The sequence below is a fragment of the Panthera onca genome, chromosome B4 (assembly GCF_046562875.1).
Source record: "Panthera onca isolate mPanOnc1 chromosome B4, mPanOnc1 haplotype 2, whole genome shotgun sequence".
Taxonomy (NCBI): domain Eukaryota; kingdom Metazoa; phylum Chordata; class Mammalia; order Carnivora; family Felidae; genus Panthera; species Panthera onca.
Genome location: NC_138345.1, coordinates 34,593,281 through 34,608,442, shown reverse-complemented (window position 1 = coordinate 34,608,442; position 15,162 = coordinate 34,593,281). Strand labels below are relative to the sequence as shown.

The window sequence follows — 15,162 nt, the reverse complement described above, 5'->3', positions numbered from 1 at the left end:
TTACTTTAAAATAATTTGAAGACATAGAGATAACAGGTAGGGGGATAGAGAATAGATAGAATGAGCAAATATGGCAAAATATTTACCATTGTTGAATCTGGGTGGTAGATATATGAAGATTCTTTGTACAGTTCTTTCTATTTGTATGTATTTCAAACATAATAAAAATGGGGGGGGGGGGACCTTTCATAACAAAAAGTTTACAAACTAAATGAAGATGATCATAGGATGGAGACCTGAAGCCAGGGCCTCTGTTGGTCAAGTTTTGCCCAGCTGGTCTCCTCCCTTGGTGTTCTGCCCAGCTGTTGGGCTCCCCTGATGCTTCAGCCTGGACTCTCTGAGGCTTGAAGGAGCTTAGAGTCTGGTGAGGCCCCTAGAAGCAGAGCAGGAAGAACTGGTTCTTGGGCTGGACAACAAAGGTGGGATTCCTAATTGGTGACTTGGAATGAAGATAAATATGTCTCCCATAAAGGGGCCCCTGAGGAAGACAGACCCTATACAGAAGAGCAAAAGTCCCTCCTGGGCATGCCTCCCAGCAAGAATAGGAACGGAGTTAAAAACATAGTAAGATATAAATGTATCAATCAACACACTGTACACTTTAAACTTACAGGATGTCATGAGTCAATTTTATGTCAATAAAGATGGAAAAAAGAAATAGCACAGTAAGATAACGGGCAGCAAGTCTGGGCCCTGAAGTTAGAATGATTTACTAGAGTAGAAAGTCATTCCTGTCTATGAAGACCAAAAATGAGGATGAGGCTCCCCAATCAATTAGCAGACTTAGCGCATTTTCCATAAAACACCAGTGAACTTAACAGAATTTGAGAAAATGATCACATAACTCATATGGAAAAGTGGGCCAAAAATACAGATTTGAAGAATATTTTTAGAGATTATAAGCTCCCTGAGAAGAATCACGCCTGACTTGTCTATCTCCCCACCCAAACCCTCATTCTGCCATAGGAGCTTGCATACAACAGGTCTTCAAAAAAGTTTTTTTGTGGGTTTTTTTTTGGTATTCAAAAATTTTTTTAATTTTTTAAAATATTTATTTATTTTTGAGAGAGAGAGAAAGAGCACTACAGCGTGAGTCAGGGAGGGGCAGAGAGAGAGGGAGACACAGAATCTGAAGCAGGCTTCAGGCTCTGAGCTGTCAGCACAGAGCCCAATATGGGGATTGAACCCATGAACCATGAGATCATGACTTGAGCCAAAGTCAGACTCTTAACCAACTGAGCCACCCAGGCACCTTTTCTTTTTTTTCCTTTTAATTTTTTTGTTTATTCATTTATTTTGAGAGAGAGAGAGAGAACAGGTGGCAGAGGGGCAGAGAGAGAGAGAGAGAGAGAGAGAGAGAGAGAGAAAATCCCAAGAAGGCTCAGAGCTGTCAGCATGGAGCCTGATGTGGGACTCAAACTCACAGTGAGATCATGACCTGAGCTGAAACCAACAATCAGATGCTTAACTGGCTGAGTTACAGGAGCCCAGATAGAGTACTTCTAAGTGCAATCTAACTGAATAAATTTCTCATAGCCAGTTTTCCTTTTCCTTTTTTAATTTATTTATTTTGAGAGAAAGAGAGAGAGAGAGAGAGAGAGAGAGAGAGAGAGAGAATCCCAGGCAGGCTCTGTGCTGTCAGACAGAGCCCAGCTTGGGGTTCGAGCTTAACGAACCATGAGATCATGACCTGTACTGAAATCAAGAGCCAGATGCTCAGCCAACCTGTGCCACCCAGGCGCCCCGGTCACAGCCAGTTCTCTTAGACATAGGAAGAAATTCCACTCTCACCTTCTTTTCCCATGTTCATTAAGGTTGTAGGGAGAATGGGAGATGTAGGACAGAATAGTCCTCTAATGGTCTCATATGTAAGCATTGGCTACCAACAGGTCAGCCAATTCTGTTAGGATCAGGACCAGGTCATATGTCTTCTGCATTCCTTCGGGTCCAGCAATGTTGGTCACAGACTAAGTGCTCAAAAAACATTTGTAAAATTGAACATCTGAAGCCAAAGAGCACTAATCTTACTTGTATAAGGTGGAGCTCAGGGAACTTTCCAAAAGAGGGAGAAGGTATGCATGGCACAGGAGGTCTGGTGGAGGGGCCGTTGATTCCATATAAAACTGGACAGGAAATGCTCAAAAATGGTATCCCGGCTCTTCTGCCCTTTGGAGCCCCCCGACCTGTAAGAAGGAAACTTCCAGAGCTTCCCCATGATGAAAGTTTTAATTGGGCTACAGCTAGAGCACCTGGGTTCAGGAAAACAGGCAGTCACTTGAGCTGGCTATATTAGTAACCACCATTAAGGGGTGATTTTATTTGGTTACCTGGCCTCTGGAAAAGGAAATGGGCTATAGGCAAAGAAATTAGCAGGCTCTAGTCCTGCATTTTACACAGCAGGGTCCAGAGAAGGGAAATACCTAGCCCTGAACCACTTCCCTTGTTAGGAGCAAAACAGGTACTAACTAGAAGCTAGCCACTGACTCCACACTCCCACCTCTTCCCACTTGGGCCAGCCTCTCCCAGGAGACAGTCACTCTGCCTCACCACCCCACAGACAGTCTCACTGTTCTTCCTTCCCCAAATCCATCCATCTGCCCACAGGCCTTTGCCATCCTTCCCACCCTGTGGGCGCCATACAGTTCTGATGGGCATTGTGCTCAGATAGCAGCAAGCTGGGACCTGTGGTCTTCCTGAGTTGTTGTTTTGGGCTGCTAAAAAAGCTGGTGGCCACTGACTGCATCGGAGATGTATGTAAAAGGCATCTGTGTTTCTTAGTGTCCCCAAACACCAGGCTCAGTGCCAGAGAAGCAGACCCTTTGTCAACAGAGATGCCCTGGCTTTGTGCACTCAGAGGGAGGCAAAAAAAAGTCCGCTGGCATCAGACTCATCTCTAGGGGAGGAGGGAAAGGGAGTCATCTACAGAAGTTCCAGTAAATGTTCTCATTTAAACAAACAACAAGAAAATAATAAGATGGAGAAAGAGCCAACGGGGCGGGGACAAGCAAACTCTTGAAATTGCATTATAATTAGAGCATAACTTTGTTCCGGATCCTCAGGTGCAGAGAGGGCTGGTGTGTTTATTAACCTGGTCAAAAGACATCAAGGCAAATTGAGTTGCAGCCTAGCCTTGCCAACGAACAATTTAGCATGCAAATGTGACTAGCACTGGGGCTCGAAGGAGACCAATAAGGTCTTGGGCAGTTGAAGAGGGAAATCCAAACTGGGCTGCCTTGAAAGTGAGGGGAGTCACTGGGGAGAACAGAGCAGGGGTGGGGACAGGTATCCTGTTTCCACCAGGGACAATTTTCATTGGTTTGGTCCGGCTGATACCAAAGCTAAGAGCTAGCTGGTTGGCCCCAAAGGACCGTGCCAAGCCACATATGGGAGTACAGCAGACTAAGGCCCAGGAAAATTTACGTGAGTCTGTGCCAGTATTAACCCAGCAGGAATGCCTACCCATCAGCACCGCTGCTCCAAGGCCAGGAGGGCATTACCAGGGTGTTTGCCCAGCAGAAACTAGCATATGGGCCCCAAAGAAACCTTTCAGAGTAGGCGGAGGGCAGCCTATACCCCTGTGAATCACTCTCTGGTGGTTTTGCTGTGGTTTCAGAACCCGTGGCTAGGGCAGAGGGACCACGAGGGCCCCTGGCCGGGTTGCTTTCTCTTCTCCCAGCTGCTTCTGTCTCTCTCTCAGGCTCCTGGACACAAAACAGCTGAGCAGATAAACAAGTCACCACCTGCTCCCTCCTCCCCCATGACACCGCCCCTGTCCCCAAGTCCCACCCCTTCTTCCTAGCATTCTCTCCCTCCATTCCTCCCTGAAGCCAAACTTCCCAGCAGCAGCAGCTGCCGCCGGCTCTCCCCTCCTGTGCCTGCCTCCCCAGCACACCCTCAGCTCGCCCCTCCGCAGCCCCCCTCTGCCCCTTGCTCCCCACCAATGGCAAATGAGGAACATGTGTACAGAGCCCTGGGCTCTCCCCCTTCCCAGAGCCATTTCAAACAAAACAGTTGTGCTTTCTGAAAGTAATTCGTGGAGCTCTGGGTCCCCAAGGAAAATGAGTTTATGGCATCCACAGCCCTGGAGCCAGTGAGTGTCTGGCCACTTGGCCCAGAGCCCTTCTGCCAAGCACAGGAAAGCTAGAAGGAAGGGGTTAACCTGAGCAGAAGCCAGGAGGGGCCCAGCTCCAATCCAGACTGCAGGGGAGGCAGATCCCTGGGATGGAGGGCAGCAGGAAACAGCTCAGAGAGGCCAGGAGGCCAAGGCCCAGTTTAAACCCTGAATAAAGGCCATCTTTTTGGTAGCCTGCATGCATGCTCTCTCTTTCTCTCTCTCTCTCTCTCTCTCTCTCTCTCTCTCTCACACACACACACACACACACACACACACACGGTATATTCTTATTACCAAAATAAAGGTTGTCACAACAGACTCTGGTAGGCAGAAGCTCTGAGTTGGTGCTGTTTAATAAGTCCCCAGTGCCAATGGTAGGCATTACTGAAGACCTCAGTGGATGGGTGAGTGCCTCCCAGGGAGGGGAGGTGTGTGTCAGGAGGATCCCCCAGAGGACTCCTTGGCAATTTAGAGTTTAAATTTGGGTTACTACTGGTTCACCTGAGTTCTCAGAAGCTGAAGCCAATGTAACTGGGAAGACAGTGTACTAGCCTGTCTTCACCCTCAGGCTTCCCTAGTTCCTCGGAGCTCTTAAAAAAAAAAAAAAAATTGTACGGGCACCTGGGTGGCTCAGTCAGTTAAGCATTTGACTTTGGCTCAGGTCATGATCTCATGGTTCATGGGTTCGAGCCCTACAGTGGGCTCTGTGCTGACAGCTCAGAGCCTGGAGACTGCTTCGGATTCTGTGTCTCCCTCTCTCTCTGCCCCTCCCGTGCTCACACTCTGTCTCTGTCTCTCCGAAATGAATAAACATTATAAATAAATAAATTGTAAAAATTGTAATTGAAGTATACTTGACATACAACTCAGAGCTCTCTCTTTACTGTTTTATGGACAAGCAGGGAGTGGATTTGTTTGAGGAAAATAAACTTGGTTTCCATTTGCTAAATGTTTCAAATCTGTTTGCATAAACCAATGCTATCTTGTGGAAAGTAGCAGCAACATTAGACTGGATAGCAAGGAGCTGGGTTTGAAACGGTGAATGGTGGAGTGACCCTGGACAAGTTACATTACCTCTCTGAGCCTGTTCTCTCATCGGTAAAATGGAAATACTATCACTACTCCATATTTTTCAGGTGAAGTGACAAGGCAAAGTTAATGAAACATGCCTGCAACACCAAGCATTCTGCTGAGGCCCCACCTGGTGCTCGGTAAAATTGTTTATATTCTGTGGGAGACAAAATGGAAACACCAAATGGAAAATGGACAGTGGAAAGGCGGGTGCAAAGCCAGAGACTCTGAAAAGGTCCATGTAGAACCACTGCATGAGGTGGGAGGAGGCAGGTGAAATATTCCAGGTAGAAGTAAGTGAACACTTCTTCCCTCCTTCTCCTTAGAGAGGAGGGTTTCCCAGCCTCAGCACTACTGACATTTTGGGTCAAGGAATTCTTTGCTGTGGGGACCTGTCTGGTGCCTTACAGGATTTTCAGTAGCATCCCTGGCCTCCACCCACTAGATGCTGGTACCACCAACCCCTCCTTATGACAATCGAAATGTCTCCAGACACTAGCTGGGTGTCCCCTGGGGCCAAAAGAGGACTTGGCTGAGAACTGGTGTCAGGAGCTAGGAGAACAGGCCTCCTTTTAGGAGTCTGAACCAAGGCTGTGCTCATAGTACGGAGTCAGTAAATGTTAGGATAGATGCTCGCTGATACCTTCCTTTTAAGCAAGAGAGGCTCTCACAACCCGAGAAGGAAGATGTAGTCATGGAAAAGGCAATGAGTGACCATTCTAAGATATGGTGGGTGTGGGAGGGGGAAGGAGAAGCAGTGGCTGCTATTGAACAGGCTGGAAGGAGAGGCTGGCCAGTGCCCACCACTGACCTCCCCCACCCTCCCTCCAGGAGGCACTCACTGTCTTAGAGGGAATTCCCCACTTCTGGACTTTCCTCTCACCTTATTTGAAGAATGGAGTTGAATTTGTGCATCAAAGTGGAGAATGATTCAGAGTGGTAGGAGTCAGATCTGTTTCTGCCCTTGCTTTGTAACTAATGAGACGTGTGCCCTTAGACAAGCCATTTCATCTCTCTGCAACTGTTTCTTTGGCTGTGAAATGTGGGAGTTAAGAGTTGATGAGAGCTAAGGTCCCTTCCAGCTGGAAGTTCTAAGGCCTGTAAGCACCACAAATGTGATTAAACCAACTGGCTAATTAGGGCAACGTAAAGTTCCGTCTTACTGCACTGCAAGCCAGCAGTGTAATTCTCCACTTGTCTTTGTTAAGACCTATTGCTGCCAGAAAAGCTTTTGCAAATTCCTACTAGAAAGCACTGTGCTAGCCACTGTGGGAGAGAGAAGACTTTCACTCCTTCCTTCGCAATCTAATTAAAGAAAAAAATAATTCTAATTAAAGGCCATGAATTAAAAATGCCTCATACCCCCCAATGGCTTCAAAGTGAGGCCAACCTGCGTTAGAAGGCTAGCTCCGTACTAAGATTCCTCAGGCAATCCACTGAATCTGTTTCTTCATCTGTGAAACTGGCATAATAATAGCACCAATGTTACAGGGTAAAATTGTAAGGGTTAAATACTTGCAAGAAAATTAGCATGGTGCTTGGCATGTAAATAAGTGCAAAAAAATTTTTTTTGTTTGTAGCAAACACTTGTTGGATACTCTGAACCAGGCACTGTGCTAGGCCCTGGGAACATGGAGTTGGGAGACAGGGCTCTACCTCTGGAGAAGCTCACCTGATGGTGGGGAAAGAAACAAGGACCAGCTACAGTGCCCTGAGAGGGCTATGACGGAGCAGGGTAGGAGGACTGCGGACACAGGGAAACATCCGGCCCTGATCACAGGACACGGAGCGGAAATAATGTCTGCGCTGGGTCTTGAAGCACGGCCAATGGTCTTCACTCAGATTAAGGAGGCAGAACATTCCAGATGAGAGAACACATGTGCCAAGGAGACAAATGCCCTGTGCTTCTGCGGAAACTGCGTGCACTTGATCATGGTTGAGTACTATGGGATAGTGGTCATAAGTGAGCCTGGATGTTAGTTCCCCAAAGGGACCTGCACAAGAAATACTTCTTTTATCAGACACACTATTTCCCTTTTTGACACAACCACCAGGCAGCTCAGAGCTGATTTTTAGGCTCAGTGTTACACACTTCCCTGAATCTAGGTTGTCTGGTATAACTATTCTCTTGCCCTAGCTTCCTTTACAGCCTGGACCTCAACTATTAATCTGGTTTTTGGTTTTTGGTTTTATCCATTAATTATAAACTACCTTAATTCCTTTTTGAGTAAGGATGGCACATGAGTAAATGAATGAATGAACTATGAAATACAAAAGTGCATGGATGAGAATGAAGTCAAGTCTTGTAGGGTGAGTTCCCCCAGGGTGGTGAGTTTGTTGTGTTCGCAGCTGTATCACCAGTGCCTGGGCCAGTACCGGGCACACCATGGGAGCTCAACAAACCACTGCTGACTCAGAGAGTGACATTAGGAATTTTCACCTAAAAAAAACCTTCTCTGTAAGATACAAAAGAACTGACCTGTGGGGCCATTCCCTGGCCCTATCACACCTTTGGGCTCCATATTGGACTTCCTTGTATATTGTTCCCCACTTGTTTGGGCTCATGGGCTTGCTGTTTCAGCCAGATGGCATGCTATACCTCACGGACAGATGCTTTGCCATATATGTCAGTGTCTCCCAAACCACACTTAGCACAGAGCTTGTCCTAAAGCAGCCTCCCTAAATTTCTGTGGTTTTAGCCTGATAAACACCTGCAATCCTTTGTAGTTGAAAAAGGGTGAGCAACCAGGACCCTTCCAAGTCAGGCTGGACTGGTTTTCCTCCCTGACCATGCATTTGACTGCATGGAATAGTATTTCTTTCATTCATCCAATTGATCAATGACTATTTGCTGGATGAAAGAAGGAAAGAACTGCTTCTTATTGGTGTGTTGAAGGCCTTTGTGCATTTTTATCAACTGCATTGACCCCCCTCCCACAAAAGGCAGGGAAGGCAAGGAAGAGCTGCTGGTCCTCTGGAGAAGGGACAGAGGCTCCAAAGGAGAGAGGACAGAGGGGGATGGCAGGTGTGTAAAAGCCACGGGCACTGCTGCTCTCACACCCGGTAGACCTCTTCTCTCAGCTCTCCTCAAGAGTCAGCATCAGGCCAATGACTGGGGTAGGTGACACACAGAGCACTCATGGCCTAGCTGGGCCCAGTGCTGGGTCCCGAATGGCCTCTCTCACACCTTCCTTCCTTCCTCCTTCGCCTTCTTCCTCCCTCTCCCTGTCTCTCCCTGCCTCTCTTAGTGAAAGGACTCCCTTGACAAGAGTATAAGGTTTCAATTGTCTGTGTCCTGGGAAGTTACAAGATCTTTCCCCCTTTCTCTTTTTAACCAGGATTACACATTCAGAGTAAGTTGGCTCCCAGGGCCTGCCCAGCTGCTGCAGGGCTGGAGGATGCCAGAGACTTCTGGGCTTGGCCACCCAGTGCAGGGTGGTCAGGTCACAGTGAAAGCCACCAGGCCTGCTCTCCCCTCTTCTGAACTCCAGAACCCTCCTTTCAGAATTCTGAGAGTCCCAGGCGTCCTTGCAGACGAGGGGGGTGCAGCTCAGACCTGCCCTCCCCAGTCAGGCATCTGGCCACCAAGTCTCCTTCCATTCCAAGGACAACTACAGCAGGAGGGAAAGATGGGAGACACCAGGTTATTTGTGATCTGACCATTCTCCTTTAGAAAGAGAAGCATTTCACAATATGTACATGGAACAAACTGTTTTTTTATATCTTAAACTCATACAAATTATGTTAATTATATCTCAATAAAAAATGGGTTAAAAAGAAAGAGAAGCAGGCCAAGAGGGTAGATAAGATTATGAGAACAGCAAAGGGGAGAGAGTGAAGAGAGACAAAAAAAAGGAGGGACTCTGCAAATTTCCTGTAGCCGTGGGCCCTGAGCTCTGGCCACCAAGAGGAAGTGGGGTTCTGAGGACATGGCCTGAAACAGTCTTCTTCAGAAAATTAGAAAGGATCAAGGGGCACCTGGCTGGCTTAGTTGGTAGAGCATATGACTCTTGATCTTGAGTTCAAGGCCCACATTGGGCATGGAGCCTACTTAAAAAAAAAGAAAGAAAATTAGAAAAGTTCAAAATAGCGATTTTGGAGTGCAGGAGGAAGGCTGAGCTCTTCCATCATCAGTAACATTCACTGGGTACAGCTCTTCTCTACACTGATAATCAGAGCAAGTTGCTCCTGGGTGTAAAAGTGCACATATTGTCCCCTAGTTTGAAAGGCCTGGGAAATGTGGCCACGTTTTGGCCATTCCCCCCACTCATGGACAGTGGAGGTTGTGCGCTCATAGCACATTGGAGGCTAGGCATCGCCAAAGCCCTGATTGTACAGGGGAAACCCCTGTTCTAGTGATGAAACGTACTCCAAGACCCAGGCCCCAACACACTGCCTCCCCCTCACACACCAGAGCAGGGGGTGCGGGGTGGGGGGTGGCCAACTAATGCCTGAGTGCAAAGTGATTTAAACAAATGAAATAGACACGGTGCCAAGGTATGCAGGCTGTGGTTGTGGAGTTGGGTTCTTGAGGCAGAGGTTGGAAGTGGAAACAGTCAACTTTTGGCCTTTGAAGGTCTCTGAAAGGCCAGGCTGCTGTCAGCCTTCCCCAGTCCCCCAGGGCTCCTGCTTGGCTGCTGGGCGCTTGGTATTTTCCAGGACACAATATTGGGCACCTTAAAAGAGGACTGAGGGGAGTCAGGATCAGCGTCTGGCTCAGATTTCCTTACTCGGGGCGGACACGGTCTTAGGAAACTGCCCACAGTGCACAGTCCTATCATTCAAATGAAACATAAAACCCCAGCCCTGGGGAGTCACACGTGGTCACCAAGGACACCCCGGCCTGGGGCTAAGCCAAGGGCATTAGCCTGGGCGGCTCAGGACTGCTCCGCAGCTGGGATCAGTCCTTTTCTCAGACCTCCCCAGTACCACCCCACTCAGGACCCTCTCAGGACCCTCTCAGGACCCTCCAGCTGGTCCCTCTTAAGTGCAATACTCCCTGTGCTTACCTTGGGGCTCACTGTGCTATGGAAACAGCATGCAACTTCCCAGGTTATGAGAAATAACTTTCCTAAGAGTGTCACCAGCTGCAGACGCCCCTGTCATAAACTGTCCCAGCTCTAAGCCGCCTAGGGCTTTTATCCCCTCCCTCTTAGCTACTCATTACCCAGCTTAATTAGGCCAGGAAATGCTCACGCAGAGGACACTCTCTGCAGGAGGCGAGGCTGGAGGAGAGATTCTCAGCAGCTCCACTTCCTGAGGCTGGAGCTGGGGGCTGGGGAAAGCCTGGTGAAGGACTGTGGAGATGGCAGGGCTGTGTCCTCCAGCGAACAGCTGCTGGGAAGGAGGCAGAGATGCGCACATTTGCTCCTCAGGCCCTCCAGGGAGCTGAGGGTTGTACTTGTTTACAGGAACAGCACCGGATCTGAAAGCTTGGATGTGCCTACTCCCCCCCACCTTCCCCTCCCATCTCAATTAACCAGCCCCACCCCCCCCAACCCCACGCTTTCACCCTCCTAACCACTTACAGTATTTCAGCCCAGTCTCTGACATAATCACAGCCAGACACAGCCTGAGACTGCCTCCCGTGTTCGGCCAGCCCCTGACCTTCACCCTAAACTGCTTTGGTTGTTTGTGTGGCTGGCTAGGCCTCCCCAGGAAGATAACGCCAAGGTTCTTATGAGGTGAATGCAGGAATGAGTTTGCCTTTCTGCTGCAGTGGTGGGCAAGAGGCAGGTAACACTGTCTGGTGGTTAATACAGGGGATTGAGAGTCTGAAGTCCAGCCTTGCTGTCCTCTGTAATTCTGTGACCTTGGATAAACTATTTCATCTTTCTGAGCCTCAGTTTCCTTAGCTGTGAAAACAGAGAGAGTGCTACCGACGTCCTGCGAGGCTGAGACTATCTACTATATCCTCATGGCAGAGAACGTTCAGGAGGAACTAGCGGGTGTTACCTTGTCAGGACTTTGGCCAGTGGGCTTTGCCTCTGAGCAGTGAGGAGGTCTGCGTTTAGGGATGCCCCACCCCCACTTCTCTTTAAGGGAAACCTAAGAAAAGGGGAAAGTAATATTGGAGTTCTTATGATCTATCAGAGCCATTCATACTTACGTGATTTCACTTAATTATTCAATTATCTGTTGAGGCTTCTGGATACAAGTGAGTGAACTGAGGCTCAGACAGGGTGGGTGATAGCTGAAAGGCAGAGCAGATCATGGGTTACAGGATCTGGTAAGTCTGAGACTGTGCCATGGCCTGGAAATGTCAGGCCACCAACCTACAGTGAGGAGGGTGACCTGAATCCCAGCACCAACCAGCAGATCGTCACTCTCCAAGAGGGATTTTGAAGGCTTAGAGTCAGAATGTCATCCAAGAATGAGTCTGTCTGTGGTGGCTCTCTAGTCCCAAGGAACACACACCCACCGACCTTTTCAACAGTTCCTGGGTTCTGTTTTATGCCTTGCTGCTTCCATTGCAACAATGTTTTCTGAGAAAATGTACATTTCTTGACAAGTGACCTCATTTCCCTCACCTGTAGGAAGACAAAAATGATTCTCGGCTCTCGGATATCCAATAGTGCCATGATCAGAAGGTTCTCGTAACTTTGAAAAGTGCTTCCCATTCTACCAAGAAAAAATGAAAATGTTCCATAGTAGAGATGAGGTGGGGGTGTTGAGGAGGATGGGGACCTCCAATTCTATTCAGAGGAGGGCAGTAGTCTGTTTCCCCACAGAGAACACCTGGGGACCTAGGTCCTCCCCCACCCCAAGGGAATCTTCGTCTGCTTTTGATCCACCTGAGGAATGGCACCCCTACCTCCCTAAACTCCTGTCCAGTGGTTTTGGGGGTCCACTGTTTTTAGGGGTCCATTTACTTGACTGGTAAAGTGGTTCTCCCTTGAAATCCATAAAAGCAAAGGAAACTCCCAGCTGAGCAGTCAGGCGCACACTGAACCTTGGAATCCTAAACCTTGAGGGTCTCCGGCTTTGTTGCTCTCTACTCGTGATCTGAAGTGAGTGAAGACAGGATAACGCAAACAACTCAGCGATTTCCCAGGATGCTAGAAATGTTCTGCAGCTCTAGGGAATAAGACTTGAGTAAAGTTCCGGGGAAGCAGTGTGGGCTTTAGGCACAGAAGGCCCTAAGCTGTTGGCAAATCATTCTGACTGGCCAAGGAGGCAAGGCCCATGCAGGTGGGGGATGAAGGTTTAGGAAGGCGTAGGATGGCCTGTGCACTGGGCAAGGTGCGGGGCCTTCCACCCCAGGACTCCGTTTACGAGGGTATCATGAAGTATGAGCTCAGAAGGGTGAGGGTGGGGGAGAGAGCTGCTGGGACACAGAACCAGGACACCAGCTCTGGCACACAGGAATTTCCCTTTCGGCACCATCTGCCGCACCTTTTAGGCCTGGCTCTCCTTCCTTCAATCTACGCCCCACCCCTCCCTCTTCCCACCCACTGGGAGGCATCCTCTTCCTCCAGGGAGGGGGGGGGGGCTCCCACACCAAGGCAGGAGTGGGAGATGCTGCCTCCGCCCTGAGCAGCTTGGGGGCAAACATCTGCTCACTGTCATTGTTTCTCGCTACTTAGGGACTGGGAGGGATCTGGTGGAGCTCAACAGAACCACACACGAGAGCTGCACTTCGGTGTCTCCTCCTCCAAGGGAGCAGGGAAAAGCTGAAAATTCCCCTGGGTCTCAGAGGAGGGATTTTCAGCCTGTCTTTCCCACAGGGCGGGGGCTGCTGCTGGCGGAGGAGTTGGAGGAAGGGTGATACTCACCCTCCTTGGCAACACCCCTCATTTGTTCCTTGGCTCCCTGGTGCCTGGCAAGGCCACGTGGCTGAGGGATACAGTCACCTGTGTCCCTCCCTCCCCTCTGGGTCTGCCCCTGTGCCACTTCTAACCACCAGGCTTGCAGCTGAGCACCTGGAGTCTTGGGTGTAGGCAGGCGTTCATCTCACCAAACGGCCGAATGCCAGGCTGAGGGCACTGAATCACACATACCACAGGGACTGTAGGTTCACACAGTCACCAGCTAACCCGCTCAGGAAATGCAGGGATTTGTTCCAGCATCTTCCTTGGCAACCCCACCTACCTAACACCAAGTTTCAAATGCCAGGTTTGAGATAGAGGGAACCACCGTGAAGTGATTCTGGAAGTATTGGTGTTAGGGATGTAGTGGTAAACAGAGAGGATGAAGCAGGCCCCTGCTCAGGGGACGCCCTGCAGTCTGCTGGAGGGGTAAGCGCCACAGGTGGTAAGCCCCAATGCAGATAGAAGGACAGACCGTGGGGATCCCAGGAGGCAAGTGAGAGCTGCAGCAGGTGAAGGGAAGGTATCTCTGAGGAAGTGACGTTTAAGCTGAGGTGAGCAGAGGTTAGGCAGGCTTGGCTAGTCTGGCAGGTGGCTGCCAGAGTTAAAGTTCTAAGACAGTATGAGGCAACACATTCCAGAACCCAGGCAGGCTCCAAGTCAGAGTTCTGATTCTGGGCTTTCTAATGATTCATTGTGTGGTCAGACTAGCAGCCCTTAATTACCCTATGGACGATGCTATCAGACTGTCTCCCAAGGATAAGAAATGTGTGCCTTAAAAGTGTTCTGAGATCTCCAGACAAGACCCAACATATTGTTATTATCAGTGGCAACATGTTATTTCTAGTTTCTACCCACTCCACAAAAATAAGAGCCTTCTCAGAGTGGTGCCCCATCCCTTCCCAGCCTCAGCCAAGCACTTCCCCTTAAGGTTAATATAGATCATGCAAATGGTTCCAGATACCTTTATTCCCTCCTTCCTGGTGGATGTTCTTGCAAATGTAGAGAGATTCCTGTTTCTGCTGTCTCTCCTTCCATGTCATCTTTATCGTGACTTTTGGTGACTTTTTTTTCAAGGACCCAAAGTATTTGGAGTGAGTCAAGTCACTGCCTCCCCCCCCCCCCACCCACCCAGGGCATTACCACTGTCTACAATTCAGGGCATTTCCCATGGTGACCTCATTTGGACATACACGCAGATCCACTGGAATCAAACTCTGGGTTTATAGTTTATCTTCCAGTGTATGTCCTCATCTCTTGTTTTTAGTTACTGCATAGTATGACTTAGTCTGGGTATTATTACTTGTTTCTTATTTATTTGTATGCACTCCCATGTGTACTGCTACATTATTGACAATAGACAAGATATGGAAACAACATAAGTGCCAGTCAATGGATGAATCCATAAAGATAAATACTGTATGATATCACCTTTATGTTCTATCTAAAAAGCCAAACTCATAAAAACAGAGTGTCAAATGGTGATTATCAGAGGCTGGGTGGTGGGAAAGTAGGAATGATTTTTTTTTTTTTTTTATGGTACAAACTTGCAACTAAGAGACAAATTACTTGTTTCTTATTGATGGATATTTGCCTCCCCTGCCCTTTTTTTTGCTATTGAATATGGGTGACTTCTTTACAAGGAGGGTTGGATTTCAGATATTTTTATTTTCTTAAAAAAAACTTTTTTTAACGTTTATTTATTTTTGAGACAGGGAGAGACAGAGCATGAACGGGGGAGGGTCAGAGAGAGAGGGAGACACAGAATCTGAAACAGGCTCCAGGCTCTGAGCTGTCAGCACAGAGCTGGACACGGGGCTCGAACTCACGGACCGCGAGATCATGACCTGAGATGAAGTCAGACGCTTCACCGACTGAGCCACCCAGGAGCCCCAGATATTTTTATTTTCTAGAAAACTTTCTTCAACAGGGCAAGATGAGGTGAGAAATCCACCATTGATAATGCTATTTTTGTTTTTCTTTTAGTTAAGTGCTGTCTTTGGAATCACGCCCATTTGCTCAAGGGCCCGGCAAGCTCACTCTACGATGACCTTAACCTCATTGTCCAGTGCCACCCCCCAGCTCCCCATCAGTGATCGTCCTCACCCTGGTATAAGGTGGTGACCAGTCATTTCCCTCAGTTTGTCTGATACCCTGCCCCATCTCTGA

General features: G+C 48.6%; 1 long non-coding RNA gene across 5 annotated transcripts; it reads right to left on the bottom strand.

Annotated features, from left to right (window-relative positions):
- Nucleotides 1-8,881: 8,881 nt before the first annotated feature.
- On the bottom strand, nt 8,882-13,595 carry LOC132694927 (uncharacterized). Of its 5 annotated transcripts, none has more exons than XR_014137906.1 (6): nt 13,469-13,595; nt 12,058-12,190; nt 11,716-11,806; nt 11,295-11,378; nt 10,382-10,519; nt 8,882-9,235 (listed from the first exon to the last, which is right to left on the bottom strand). It is a non-coding gene; the product is annotated as an uncharacterized LOC132694927 (long non-coding RNA). The 5 variants fall into 5 exon arrangements; XR_014137905.1 differs by having other exon boundaries at nt 8,882-9,232; XR_009617541.3 differs by having other exon boundaries at nt 8,882-10,519; nt 12,961-13,595.
- Between the last annotated feature and the right edge of the window lie 1,567 nt (nt 13,596-15,162).